At 39.7% G+C, this 13,720-nt stretch overlaps 1 protein-coding gene across 4 annotated transcripts in view; it reads right to left on the bottom strand.

The window, feature by feature from the left end:
* DPP10 (dipeptidyl peptidase like 10) overlaps window positions 1–13,720 on the bottom strand; it is a 445,885-nt gene that overhangs the window by 390,055 nt on the left and 42,110 nt on the right. The window contains exon 2 of one of the 4 annotated variants that reach the window (XM_079310524.1): window positions 4,065–4,116. The exons of the other annotated variants lie outside the window; for them this stretch is intronic. The gene's annotated coding sequence lies outside the window, so the exon portion shown is untranslated. The remainder of the gene's footprint in view (window positions 1–4,064; window positions 4,117–13,720) is intronic. 4 annotated transcript variants of the gene reach the window in all.

The raw sequence follows: 13,720 nt of genomic DNA on the forward strand, positions 1-13,720 counted from the left end.
ATCCTTTTAAGGAAGAAAATAAATGTTAGTACAAAGTTGATGCAAAGAAATGAAGAATTTGTGAAGAGGGATTGGTGACAGATGTGAGCACAGCCTCCCTCAGTGGTACCCCCAAAGCAAGGAAAGGGACTCTGCACTTGTGCCAGGGAATGCTGCCACAATTCCTCACCAGCAGCACAAGGGACTGCAGGAGTCACCCTTTGGGACTGCCTTTGGCATCCTGTTTCATCACCTTCCAAACCTCACTGCCACATCCAGTGGGAGCACTGCATGGTCCCAGCAGACAACTGGAGGGGAGTAAAGCTGCAGGGGTTTTTGAGGTTTTGCAGAGAATTGTTTTAAAATTAACTGAAAATGGCACAAGGGGGAACGAGGGGCTGCCTGTGCCATGGCTCTGTCAGGCAGTGAAATAACTTTTAGTGCCTCTGATGCTGCCTGTCCTTTCTCTCTTGGAAGGAACTGGGAGAGGATCCAAACCCTTCCACAGCTATTTGGAGCAGGAACAGGACTGTCCCTTAACTCTTCCAGCCATGAGGCAGAGTTTGGGTAACTGCATGCCTGAGCCCCATTTCAAGGGCAGACAAGTTTTCTGTGTGGATCAAAGCAGGTCAGGGTCTTGTGCTGATCACGGCCTGGGGATTTGAAGGCAAAGTTGTTTGCAAAATTGCAATAAATGTCTCAGTGCTACCACAGTGTCTAGAGACCTGGAGACAGATAGTGCTGGCCCATTTAAGTTATCTGCACTTCCACTCTGCACAGCCTCTCCTGAGCAGTGTTTCTTTCATCTCCTCCTGTTCCTGAGATTACTGTGTGCTGACAGGAGTGTTTGGAGTGATCTTAAGGTGCTTTTAACGGGTAACACACAGAAATAAATAATTCAAGCTTTTCTCGAGTGTTTCTTTAGTGTCTCAGCTTACATACAGAGAGTGCTTTTATGGAGTGCTCACCTGTGCCATGGGTTGTGCTCTCTGTTAAGTGTTTTGCCCAAATGACTTTTGAATGCTCTTCTAACACAAAGATAGTAGACTTTTATATCCCTACTGTGATCACACCCCTGCTAGGAGAGGGATCTAAACTACTAGACACAATTACTGCAAAACTACACATGCTTTACCATTTAACATGCATTATTATGTGAGTTTTTAATAAACTGTGTCTAACAGGAATAGTATATGAGAATAAAAAAATGGGGGATTTGTGAAACCACCAGGCAGGGTTTAATAATAGAAAAAGAGACAGTAACATAATAAACATTAAAAACCTGAATTTGTAGCTGCAAGCAAATCCTACAGCACCAATAGGTAATGCAAAAGGGTGCTAAATTAGTCATATCTATTGAGAATTACTTATAATAATGTATGATATGACATCGTATATAATATATGATGTGATACGATATGATATGATATGATGATATGATATGATGTGGTTATGGTATCCCTCCCTGCTAACACATGATCCACACCAAAAGAAATACATATTTTCTACTGAAAATGCTGAATATTCTGTTGCCAAGTTTTCTTTCAAAATGCTCATTTTTTAACACTTGCATGTATGCTCAGGATCAGGCAGTAAAAGCAAGTTACAGTTAGCACATTCTGTGATGTTTTTCTGACATTTTCTGTAAAAAAACACTCATGACTAAATATTTCAGTAGCTACTGATATGGTTTATAATCCCTTAAAGTTTCACAGGATAGGAGTCCTAAAAAAGTGCTTTAAACAACTTTTTCTTTCTTCCTCTCTTTTTCTTTACAGCACAGCCCAGGAACCCAGCCTTTAAGAGAGAAGTCTGGCTGGTGGCATCAAAATTAAAGCTTTCATGGTGTATTAAGGTGTCTTGGAGGGCACAGACTACTGTACAACTGAGATAAAATTAAACATCTTGGTCCAGGGATGTTCAGCAGTTTCACTTCAGATGACATACAGTACAGATACTATTTCTATCTCTGGGTTAACAGCCTGCTCTTGTGGCAAACTGCTTTGCTTCTGTCTCACCAGCACATCCACTCCTACCCCACACAGGAGGTGAGGGTGGATGTTGAGGGGTGAAGCTGAGGGCTAAAGCAGATGAAAATTTCAGCTGGTGTAAGGCCAGAGGAGCAGGGCAGGGTCTGTGCATTCCTGCTGGTGCACCCCAAACTGAGCATTTACAATCCCCCTGTTCTGACCCAACTCACCAGACAAAAGTAACTAAACACATTTCAAAGCCTGCTGCTTACAGGAGAGGGGACTGGATGACTCTCCAAGCATCACATTTATGACACTGCAGAATAATCTGAATATATGATTTTGAAAAAGTAGAGACAGATAAAATAATGAAGACTGTAGAAAATTTAAGTTGGGTGGTTTCACTCATCCCTTCTCAGGATATAAAAATAGCTGTCACAGATCAAAAAGGCAGCAAATCATCCTCCCAGTACCAACAGTGCCGATTTGTCCCAGCAAGGAACAGAAATGGCTGTATGGAAATGAGCTTGCAAGACAGGGAGACTGGCCAGCCTGCTGGGAAGACCTGACAGCTTTCCTCAAAAGGTTTCATCTGATTTAATTGACCATACTGAAGTTTTCTTCCCCTCTGTCTTGAAAGCAGCAGTTGTTTATAAACTGCTCCTCTTTTCTCAGTGCAGTGCTGCTCTTGTAAACCCAAGACACATTCTCCTATTCAGCCTTCCTAAATTTCACTGATAGATGTACCAAGTGTAACCCAGTGATAAGATTAGTGGTTAGAGTCTATTAAACATTTCTGGAAAACAACCTTTTGCTCAGCTAATGAGCTTCCAGTTCCACCTGGGTTTACAATTTACATATTCAAAAATCCTATTTGACTATATGTTAGAGTGTAGAGATTTATGTTTCCTTTTCCAGTAGATTCTGGCACAATATCAGAGCAAAGCAACATTAAAAATAAGAATCTAAATTGTACTTTATTGTTCATTCATTGCAGGATGAAAGCTTATTTGCACATGCTAAGGTAGCTTGTACTTTTTGCTCACCAGAAGCAGCTGAAACCAGTAGCTGATGTATAGGCAGGATGATTTATAATACACTGCAGTGCCAGCCTGTCAGCTGACCACTGTAGAAATAGTTTATCTACACCTGAGGTTTGGCACCTCTTCTCCCACTTTGTCTCACCTCAAAATGCTCAGAGGGCACATTTTTCATCTTCTCCTGCTTTTGCTGCTGCTGACAGGAACAGTGCCAGCCAGTTTTCATACATTTAGGTTTCAGAAGACATTGTGCTAATTCCTACAAGATACTTACAAATGCAGAGAGCAAAAATCTCCTATGTTGGTAATCCTAGTTAGTTATCCAGAAACAAGTCTCTGGTGGCACACAATTATCAAAGGATTGCCCACTATTGTCTGTTTTACTTGTCTTTGGGCTTCAGCTTAGGGAGCACTCAGAAGGTGAGGAAATGGCTTAACTGGGGCAAACTGAGAGCCCAGGGAAACAGACCCGTTTGTGGAGAACATGGGGCTCAGCAGGGATGTAGCCCACATTGCAGGGAGTGTCCTCAGGTCTCTGGGTGGCAACAGAATGTGTCTCCCTACAAGCTCTCAAAGGATGGCAAAAGTCCTGAGAAAACTCTTTTTTCCTGACAAATCCTCTCTGTAGCTGTATGTAGTCCCTCACTCCAAGCATAATTTTGATTTCTCACTCAAGTACCTGTGGAAGCCCAGAATTCTCTCCTGAAGCAATAACCCCAAAGGAAAGCACTAAAAATACCCTTAGTAATTTGTACATCCATTTCTTGATGTTTTTCAGTAATTCCATCCATCACTGTTTCTCCATTTTGCCTGGTAAGAGCAATAGGAATCTGACTACAATTTCATTGTTGATCACAGCCAAAAAAAGACTACATGGTTACTTTTAATTATATTGTTCTAAAATTACTTTTATGCTATGATATGTTCTTTGCATTTCAAAGCAAATCCATATTTTTAAATTAAGCACGTGCTTTAAGGCTTTCATCTAGGGCATTTCTCTAAGCCATTTACAGGCAGTTGCAGCTTTGACTGCAGGTAAACATTTTTAACCAAGAGGATGAGTTACATTACTCACTTAGCTCAGTGCTGCTCTTTATCTGGCTCCCATTTCTGTGTTGGATCAAACCCTGAATGCCACAAGACAAAAGGAAGATAATCAGATTGTTGTTTTGCATTACTTGGCCTACATGATAATGTCATTCAAATGCATTTAGGAAAATCTTTTTGTTTAGATGCATTACAAATCTGCAAATAAATTAGTGCTTACTTTCAAGCTTCATAAATCACTTTCCTCTCCATATGCCTTTTTTTTTTGTTTTGCTGTTTAGGATGTAGATAATGTCTGTTTTGGAGGGCCCTTGTGGACAAAAGCACTTACTGAGTTGGACTCAAAAAAAAAACCAACCAAACAACAGTAACCTGAAAATTTAATACCCTGAGGTTCCTTTCAGACATGAAATAATGAGTACAAGGGAATGCCTCCAAATCCTCAAATTTTCATGTGGTTTACCAGAAAGCCATAAACTGTTTTGATCAAAACTGGTCCCAAACTCACAGTCAGCTTCTAGAAAGTTCAGAGTGAACTGAATTTCAGGCTCTGTTATGAAACCCTGTTTTTAAAAAAAGCACAAATGAGAATCCACAGAGCATTGAATTCATTTTGTATCAGACTGAATTAAAGCATCTCAGTAATTAAAGACATGAAAGTGGTAATCACTAATGACAACCATCCACAGAGCAGCATGAGGGTGGCACTGGTGACAGCCACCTCTCTTCCCCCAGCAGATCAGCCTGGGACAAAAACATGGAGTTTGGTGACCTGGATGCTAATTTCCCCACAAATTCCTCATGGAAAGCTAATGCATTATTTGCATATATGCAAACACTGGAGGGTTTTTGTGCTGTCATTTCTGCCTGCCTCTGGCTCAGCCCATCTATGCCACCCCAGGCATAAGCAGAAATTCCAGAGCACAGTTTTGCAGTATCTGTTGATGCTTTAAACACAGGCACCTCTCTAATTAGTAGCTTATTAAAGATTATGCATATGTTATTTTTAATCAACTTAAGAAATTTGGCTTCAGTTTTACTTTCTTGGACAGCTACTCAGTAGTGACACAGGACAGCCCAAAACATGTCCATTACAGCCATAGCTGCTTCCACACAAATTCTGTTGCCTTTGGAAATCTTTTCTATTTCTGAAATATTTTAGAATATTTCAACCATCTGCATTTCATTGCAGATGAATACATTGATACATTGCTTAGCAGTGGAGGGGGTTCCCCTTTTTTCAGAACTGGAAATTTGTTTTATATGTTTAATGTCACAACCAGCACCCTTACACACTAGGTGTTTCATCACCATTTTCAGTCAAATAATATTTAATTATGTTGAGAAGTTTTTTTAAAGGTGCTTGATATTGTCCAAACTCCAAAGGGGTTTTTTGCCTTTATTATTCGAATCTAGACAAGTTGAGAAATGTTGTTGAGGGCCCTCAGATGAGCCAAAACAGCATCTTTTTCATTCAAATGTTCCTTGGAGCAACACATATTGTAGAACTCAGAGGAACAGTACTTGCTCACATACAGTGTAAAAACTTGCGTATTTGTTTTAAATTTGTATGGTTTTTGGCACATGCCCTGTCAGGAGGTTAGGTTGTTAGTTTATGGGTAATGTTATATAGGGAGGGAGGGAGGGAAGGAGGGAAGGAAGGAAGGAGGGAAGGGAAGGGAAGGGAAGGGAAGGGAAGGGAAGGGAAGGGAAGGGAAGGGAAGGGAAGGGAAGGGAAGGGAAGGGAAGGGAAGGGAAGGGAAGGGAAGGGAAGGGAAGGGAAGGGAAGGGAAGGGAAGGGAAGGGAAGGGAAGGGAAGGGAAGGGAAGGGAAGGGAAGGGAAGGGAAGGGAAGGGAAGGGAAGGGAAGGGAAGGGAAGGGAAGGGAAGGGAAGGAAGGGAAGGGAAGGGAAGGGAAGGGAAGGGAAGGGAAGGGAAGGGAAGGGAAGGGAAGGGAAGGGAAGGGAAGGGAAGGGAAGGGAAGGAAGGAAGGAAGGAAGGAAGGAAGGAAGGAAGGAAGGAAGGAAGGAAGGAAGGAAGGAAGGAAGGAAGGAAGGAAGGAAGGAAGGAAGGAAGGAAGGAAGGAAGGAAGGCTCATAGCAATTGCTATCATATGAGCTCTTCTTGAGGAAGAGGTTTGACTTCTGAATATTTTTCACTTAAAAACAACATAAATAAAGTCAATACAAGCAAGACTCAGCTTTATATCACTTTGATATGACCTCTATTTTTCAAGCTCATTTTGCCTTCTTAAAGGCTATGTCTAGAATTTGCATTACAGAAAATGTAAATAACTCAAAAACATCAAGGAAGCATCTTTTCTGTCTCAAAGAAACATCTTATGAAACAACTTTAGTTTACTCATTAACTGGCAAACCTAATTAAAGGATTCAGGATGTTATAGTGACGGATTTGGACACTAATACATATCTTAGAAGCAGGCTGACTTCAAAGTATAACAGAGAAGCTTCTATTCATAAATATTTAACTGAAGCATTGATACAAAAATGAGAAAATCTCATTCATTTTATTCCCTAAGGAATTTCTTTGAAACAAAACTACTCATTGAAACTAGCAACTTCTAATTCTCACAGATATGGGAGGATTTAACATAAGCATTTGCTTTAAAAAAGCTTCTACAAATTTCCAGTTTAGCAACACAACATGACATTTGAGTCATGGAATCCCAGAATGGTTTGGGTTGTGCTGGTTCTCCATCTTCACAGCCACACTTAATTATAGAAAGAGTGTTTTAACCAACAAAACCTTCATCCAAATGACTATTCCAGTATTGTATGTCTGTAAGGTCACTAATTACTAAAATGTTATTGGATCAGAAACCTAAAGTGAATATCACAGCAATTAAATAAAATTTAGAAGTTGGCATTAAATTCACAGAATCACTGGCAGGCTACTAATCTTACATGTCCAAGAGCCACCTACTGAAATGGGATTAAGGAGAAGAAGATCAGTGGGAGTTCCTATCATCACACTAAGTCACGAAGTCATCTGGCACTTTGTGTGTATTTAATGTGCTTGAACATTCAAGGCACCTTCCAGCCAAGGCAGAGTGGCCAGCTAAGCTTGCTGTCCTTGTCATCATTACAAGCACAATCATATGATTTCAGAACAGTTTTTAAACCAAGTAACAGAGGGTACAAGCCCATGGTCAGGTGTGACCCCATTCCATCAGCTGAGAGAGTCATCAGGTGGATGACAGTGGAACTCTCTGCATGTTCCCACTCAGATCTGAGTCCACCAGGGCAGAAAGATGTGTCTGTGCAGGGTGCTCCCATCCCCAGCATGGCCCTGTGGGGCTGGTGCACCATGGAAAGAGCACCTGCACTGTAGCCCTGCTACTGAAACCCAAGAAAAACCAGAAAAGCTTTAACTTCCCTTGAAAACACAAACTGCTTCTGAGTGTGTGCATAGCAAAACTGCAATTGCTCTGTTTATTGGTAGTTATTTATCAATTACACTCAGGATCTGCAGCAGATTTCAACACTTACTCTGGTTTTACTATTTGATTCCATCCACATTTCATCAGCACGCTGCTACAGCATGCATTATACATGCTGTATATTCCTCCAGCATGTTCAGTGTTCTACAAAGAAATGATGTATCCAGAAAGCCCTAGAGTCTGTCTCAAAAAGTTGTACAATCAAGTTTCCTCATAAGATCATTTGATGCATGTTGATTGCACTCAACACCACCAGCTTTCATCTCATCAGTGAACTTGGATCATGTCTTGCCTTCAGGAAAGAAGGGCAAAAAATCTTTGTAACTCACCACTAAATATAAAGCTACATTATTAAGAAACATAACTCAAACTCCTTCAGCAGAGCCAGATAGATTTCCCAGCTCTGTGGCATTTCTCACTGAATGACAAGCAAATCCATCAAATGTGTTTGGACAGGGAAGATTTTCATTAGCTTTTCTGTGTCCCTCCTCTGTTCTTCACACAGCAATGAAGATCAAAACTACATCAGTTCATTACTTTGACAATGCAAAGATAATTAAATATTGTTCATAGTAATATTCTTTATTTACAGAATATGTTTTCTCCAAATTTTTGATCCCCCTGTCTCTTTAGGAAAGGTGAATACAAATACCTTCTGTCTGAAATTAAAATATACTAAAATTAAAATACCAAAAATCTCAAAACCTCAAATACAACAGCACCCTTATTCTGCACCTTATCCAAGAACCTACAGATGACCTATAGAGAAATCAAGAGTCACCTACACAATGACTCTGTCCTCTTAAAAATCAACAGAACTTCTGCCACTTTGTCTTAAAAAGGAACAAGACTTGTACTTTTCCTCTTGAATATTGTATTTCAGCTGGGTATTGAAAGGAGGTCTCAAGGTCTCATCACTTCTAACACCAAGCCCTCTGCAGCTTGTGCAAGATATTTAAGTTTTCTTTGTCTCAATGTCCATCACAGAAGGGAATTAATAGTGCATAATTGTTCATCATGTTGGTAGAGGCAACAACATGACCATTTCTTGAAGTGATTTTCAAAAATGTAAATTGTCACCTATGGAAACTCTAAGTATCACAGACCTGACTCAGAAAAACACATGCAAGAAAATGTCGGAAAAGAAGAAATTTTGATTAAATAATGACTGTGGGATTTGGTCTGTTATTGAAAAGATAAAAGCCATCTATTATCTAGCTTTTATAGCAAGGCATATTCTCCATAAATCATAACGAATAAAGTAGTCACATAAAATAGCACTGAATTCAGAAGGGTTATCAGTGTCATTTTAGTATTACCTCTTACTGTCTTCTATTATCTTACAAACTTTTTATCATCTTTTAACTGTCATTTTGCAAAAACACTGAGAATCAGGAATTAAGTATTTTCAAATAAGCCCCCTTACTGAAAACAGTTGCAATATTTTATCTCTTTTTCTCTCCTTTTCCTCTGATTCATCAGCTCAACTCATTACCACTACCTTTTCATCTACATGAGATTTGACCACAGGCACTAAGATGGAAAATAAAATACAAAGAGAAAAAGTTACCACAAGGCAATGCATGCACAAAACACAATTTCTTCCAGCTCTTCCAGGCTGCCTCCTGGTAGATTGGAGGGGATATTATTGACAACTCTGCTGTGGTCCACAGCACTTCTAATTTTCTCATTTTTCATAGATTCATAGAATCATTAGAGTTGTTAGGGACCTTTGAAGTTTATCTAGTCCAACTACCCTGCAGTGAGCAGGGACATCTTCAACTAGATCAGGTTGTTCAGGACCCCATCCCATCTGACCTCTGGTGTTTCCAGGGATGAGCCTTCTACCACCTCTCTGAGCAACCTGCTCCAGTGCTTCACCACTGTCATGGCAAAATATATCCTTATATCTAGTTTAAATCTACCCTCTTGAAATTTTAATTACCTCTCTCCTTACCCCAACAAGCCCAGCTAAAAAGTCTTTCCCCACCTTTCTCCTAAGTTGAGAAAGTGTTGCCCTTTAAGTGTTATAAGGCTGCTTTAAGCTGTTCCTGGACATTTTTGCACCTTGGCTCCAGCTTGAAAACTCCCAGCCACCTCTGCTGATGATGGCATCTGGCCACTGGCTGGCAGACAAGAACTTTGATGCTTCCACAAATACTTTTGGCATAAAATCATATATTTGGCATCTCCAGCCTTAGGGGTAGAACATGATCAATTCCAGCCTGGATATGTTCTTGGAAACTAAAATTATCAAAGATAATGAAAAAGAACAAAAAAAAAGCTGTTTGTGTGGTATGCAGTGAATTGAGTTCACTAATAAAACAAATATCTTGGGAGTAATTTTTTGTCCATTAAGATGGCTTATAATTGATTAATGATGTATACAGTCTCAGCCTTTTCCCTTTATTAAACATTTTCATATTACAATGACCAGAAATACCTATATAAGTATTTAATGGCCAGAAATACCTACATAAGTATTTAATGGCAGAAATAGATTTGGTCCATTTTATATGAATTCTCATGTGCTATGCTTTACTTGTTGTCAGGGGGAATAGTCATTACTGTTCAAGAATATTATCTGTAGTAGACAGACAGCCATGAGAACCTACAGCTTGTATCAAAAAGCTGCCCTTCAGCCTTGACATATTTGCATTTATCTTTATAAGCTTTCAATAAGCAATTTTTCTGAGATATTTCCTCTAAGATGTTTTATTGTTTGTTTACAGTAATTTAGCTACTTTATCAACCACTTAGATGATATATTTACTCAGCTACTTCATCTGGAACACGCTTCCTTTTATGTCTCATGATCTACATTGCATTTTCTGCAGCAGAATTGTAGCTATTCAATAATTTAAACTTTGACATTATGAGACTTTGTCAAACATTCATAGTACTAATATGGAGAACACTTACATTATCACATACTACTGTACATAGCCTATACTTGTAGGTATTCAACATTTTAATTTAAGAAGTTAAACTATAAATGCTGATTGTGTAAGTGTGCATTATCAATCACACAAGTCTTCATTCAAAGCAGTTATTAAATAGAAATGAAAACTTGTGTTAAACTGTAATGATAGTAGTTTCCTATGCTCTAACTGCAGACATTACTAAAGACTGATCTTTAGGCTTTCAGATACTTTAGTGCTTTCTCTGCAGTAACAACATAGAAGATATACTGGAAGTAATGAGCACATTGCATCCCTCCTCAAAAAATAATTGACCTAAGCAAGAAGGCAGGTTGTGAATTGTTAGTGTTTTAAAAAACACCAAACCATAGAAAATTAAATTCTTCCCAAAACCCACTGTATCAGTTGTGGGCACTTTTCCAAAATCTTGCCATGCACTTTTTTTGCAGTGTGTGCAGCACTCATCAAATGAGAACACACACTATTTTTTGATTACAGTTTAAAAATAAAACATAAAATCTTGAGTTATTATTTCTTTTTCATTCAAACTCATTCTTTCTTAGTTCCATGGCATCTAACACATGCCCAGCTTTATTTTGTAAGGCTAGAATACTCAGAGGGTGACACACACAGAAAATACATGTTTATACATCTTTCTCAACATGAGAAATAAGGTTTTCAAAATCCTGCAACGATGATTCTTTTTCTTTATCAACATTTGGTTCTAAATGGTTTAGATCTGAAGCTATAACATTATGTTTCAGGAGGAAAGGGGATAGACAGATTGAAATTTAAAACTTTTTCAACTATTTCATGTAAAAATGCAAACCAGTTTAATTGCAGAAATCTTCTTAGGAAAAGTGACCCAAATTCTCTGTTGGCCCATCTCTCTTGCAGCATCAGGCAAGTTACTTCAGCAAGCAATTTTATGCACAACATTCATTCTGAGCACTGCCTGGGACTATAAATGCATTTATTTTATGCTGCTCAATCCAGTACAAAAATGACAGAGCTGTGCCTGGGAGCACAAAGCCTGTTAGGGAATGAGCCTCTCACTTCCATGTGTCTGGAGCTCAATCCAAATAGAACTTGCATGTCTCAGGACTGCTACAGTGACCCTGCAGAATTTCAAGCCAAGAAACAATTTAAAAATCAAAAATTCTGACACAACGTAATTTTAGTTAAAACTCATGAAATAAATCTCTTTCACAGCATAACCACTAACTCCATGACTTGGTATTTAAATACTGGATGTGAAAAAGCACAGCTGCCCACCAATAATCAAGGGGACAATGATCATTTAAAATTCTTTTTCTTTATTCTTTACAAATCCTCATATTTGAACAGTGCTTGGTGTTATAATTCCGATGATGCTGGTAAAGTTCTTTGAATCTATAAAATATTTGTAAAGATTTCTCAAAAATCTTCTTCACATGGCATCAGCTTTTTGATGAGTTTCACCAGTAAAGGTGGCCTCTCTTTGGATGCAATTAATGTCAGCAGGGACTTAAATCACTGAGGGGAAAGAGGCATCCAGAGAATTTGGGAAATGTTTAGAGAGGCACAAATAGCATGAAAATAGAAAACCACCAGTCTTTGCTTAATTATTTTATGGATTTGTTCACTGAGTGTTTGTTTGCCCTCTGAAAATATTTGCATAATCAAGTTTCAGAAACATTAATGTTCCCAGAAAACACATTACAGCTGTTGAATTATAAAATCCAGATTTTTCAAACTCCAGACTAATCTATAGAAAAAATATGCACTCGTGGATGTCAGCTGAGGTTTTACTGTAGGCAAATGTAGGGAATTCACAGCTTAAAAATCATCACTAGGAAAGAGAATCATGGATAGTATTATACTGGGTCTTTAAACAGACAAATCCGTGATTGTATTGACTCCCAGCAGCCAGATAATATTGTGTATAAAAGTTCAAAAGGTTTCTAGCATGAGCACAATCCTGTCACCTCAGAAAGCAAAAATCATCCCAAAATGTAGAGATGCTCAATGAGCAAGGCAGGTATGATGTGCCGTCAGCAGACGTGTCTCTGAGGCCACAAGAGTGGATCTGTGGATTAATTTTTCTCCCTCTTCTTTTCCTGCCATATTCTTTTTGCCTCCTTTCCCCCCAGAGTTGCTGCTGCCCAGGAATGGCTGAACAGAGTGACACAGGGACTGAGCCAGAGCCAGATCCCTCCAGGCTGCCCAGTGACTGGCACCACCTCTTTTTCTGCCACAGTGGCTCACTTGCTCGGGATTCTCCAGGCAAACAAGGACTCACACCCAGATGGAAACAGAAAGCCCCAAAGGAAAAGTGAGAGAGAAGCCTCAGCTCCCCTCCCCGCAGTGCTGAGGTCACCCTGACCTTTGGGTCAGCCTGCTAAGCCATGGAAATGTTACTTCCATCTCCTAAGAGAAACAATTAACCTAAAAATCCTGCTTTAATTCCATGGAAGATATCAGCAGAAACAGTTGCAGAATGTCTGCCTGGATGAACAGTTACCACCAGAGGAAACAGAACTCATGAGTCTACCCAAATTCCGCTTTTCCACTTTTCAGCTCCAGCAAGAGGACGTTGTGTCCTGTAGGAAAATAAAATCAACTAAGAAATTATTGATATGTGTATAAATTACAGCAAGAAAATCTTTAGTCAATCATTCCAGCACTGCTAGAATGGGTTTTTTGAGTTTGTATTAGCAGAAGAGTTAGGGAAAGATCCTTACAAGCAGCAGAAACTAATGCATCCCACAAGAAAATGCAGGAGCATAGCAATTTCCTTCCAGCCTCTTGGAGAGCAAGGTTAGGATGGAGATTGAATAAACACACTATTGTGCTGCTCAGTGCCACACACACACACTGGATTTGCTTGTATGGGTAAAATGTGAGTGATGGGAAATCGCAAAAGCTTTGAGGGGTTGATTCCTTTCAGTGTTCAGGAGCTGGGCTGTTAATCTCAGAACATGTTCCAACTTATTCATACTGACAATGAGCAAACACGTTAAGACAAAAAGAAAACGTCTCCTCCATTCCCCAGATTTATCCAAAAAAGCCACAGTAAGCCCTAAGTCTTCCTGGTGTGCAGTGGGAGCAGGCTCAGTGCAGGTTTTAGGATGCCAGGCTGTGAGTGCTCACACACAGCCCATGGAAGGATCTGTGTGTGCTGATGGTCCCGTGGTGCCCACGGAGACACGGACATGGCAAAGCCAGAGCCACTGCAGCCAGAAAGCAATTCCAGAACTGCCCAAGCCCCAGCAGGCAGCAGGGAAGGATGGGCATCAGGGGCAGGCACCACATTTTGTGTCTT

Source organism: Erithacus rubecula, assembly GCF_903797595.1.
Source record: "Erithacus rubecula genome assembly, chromosome: 8".
Taxonomy (NCBI): Eukaryota; Metazoa; Chordata; class Aves; order Passeriformes; family Muscicapidae; genus Erithacus; species Erithacus rubecula.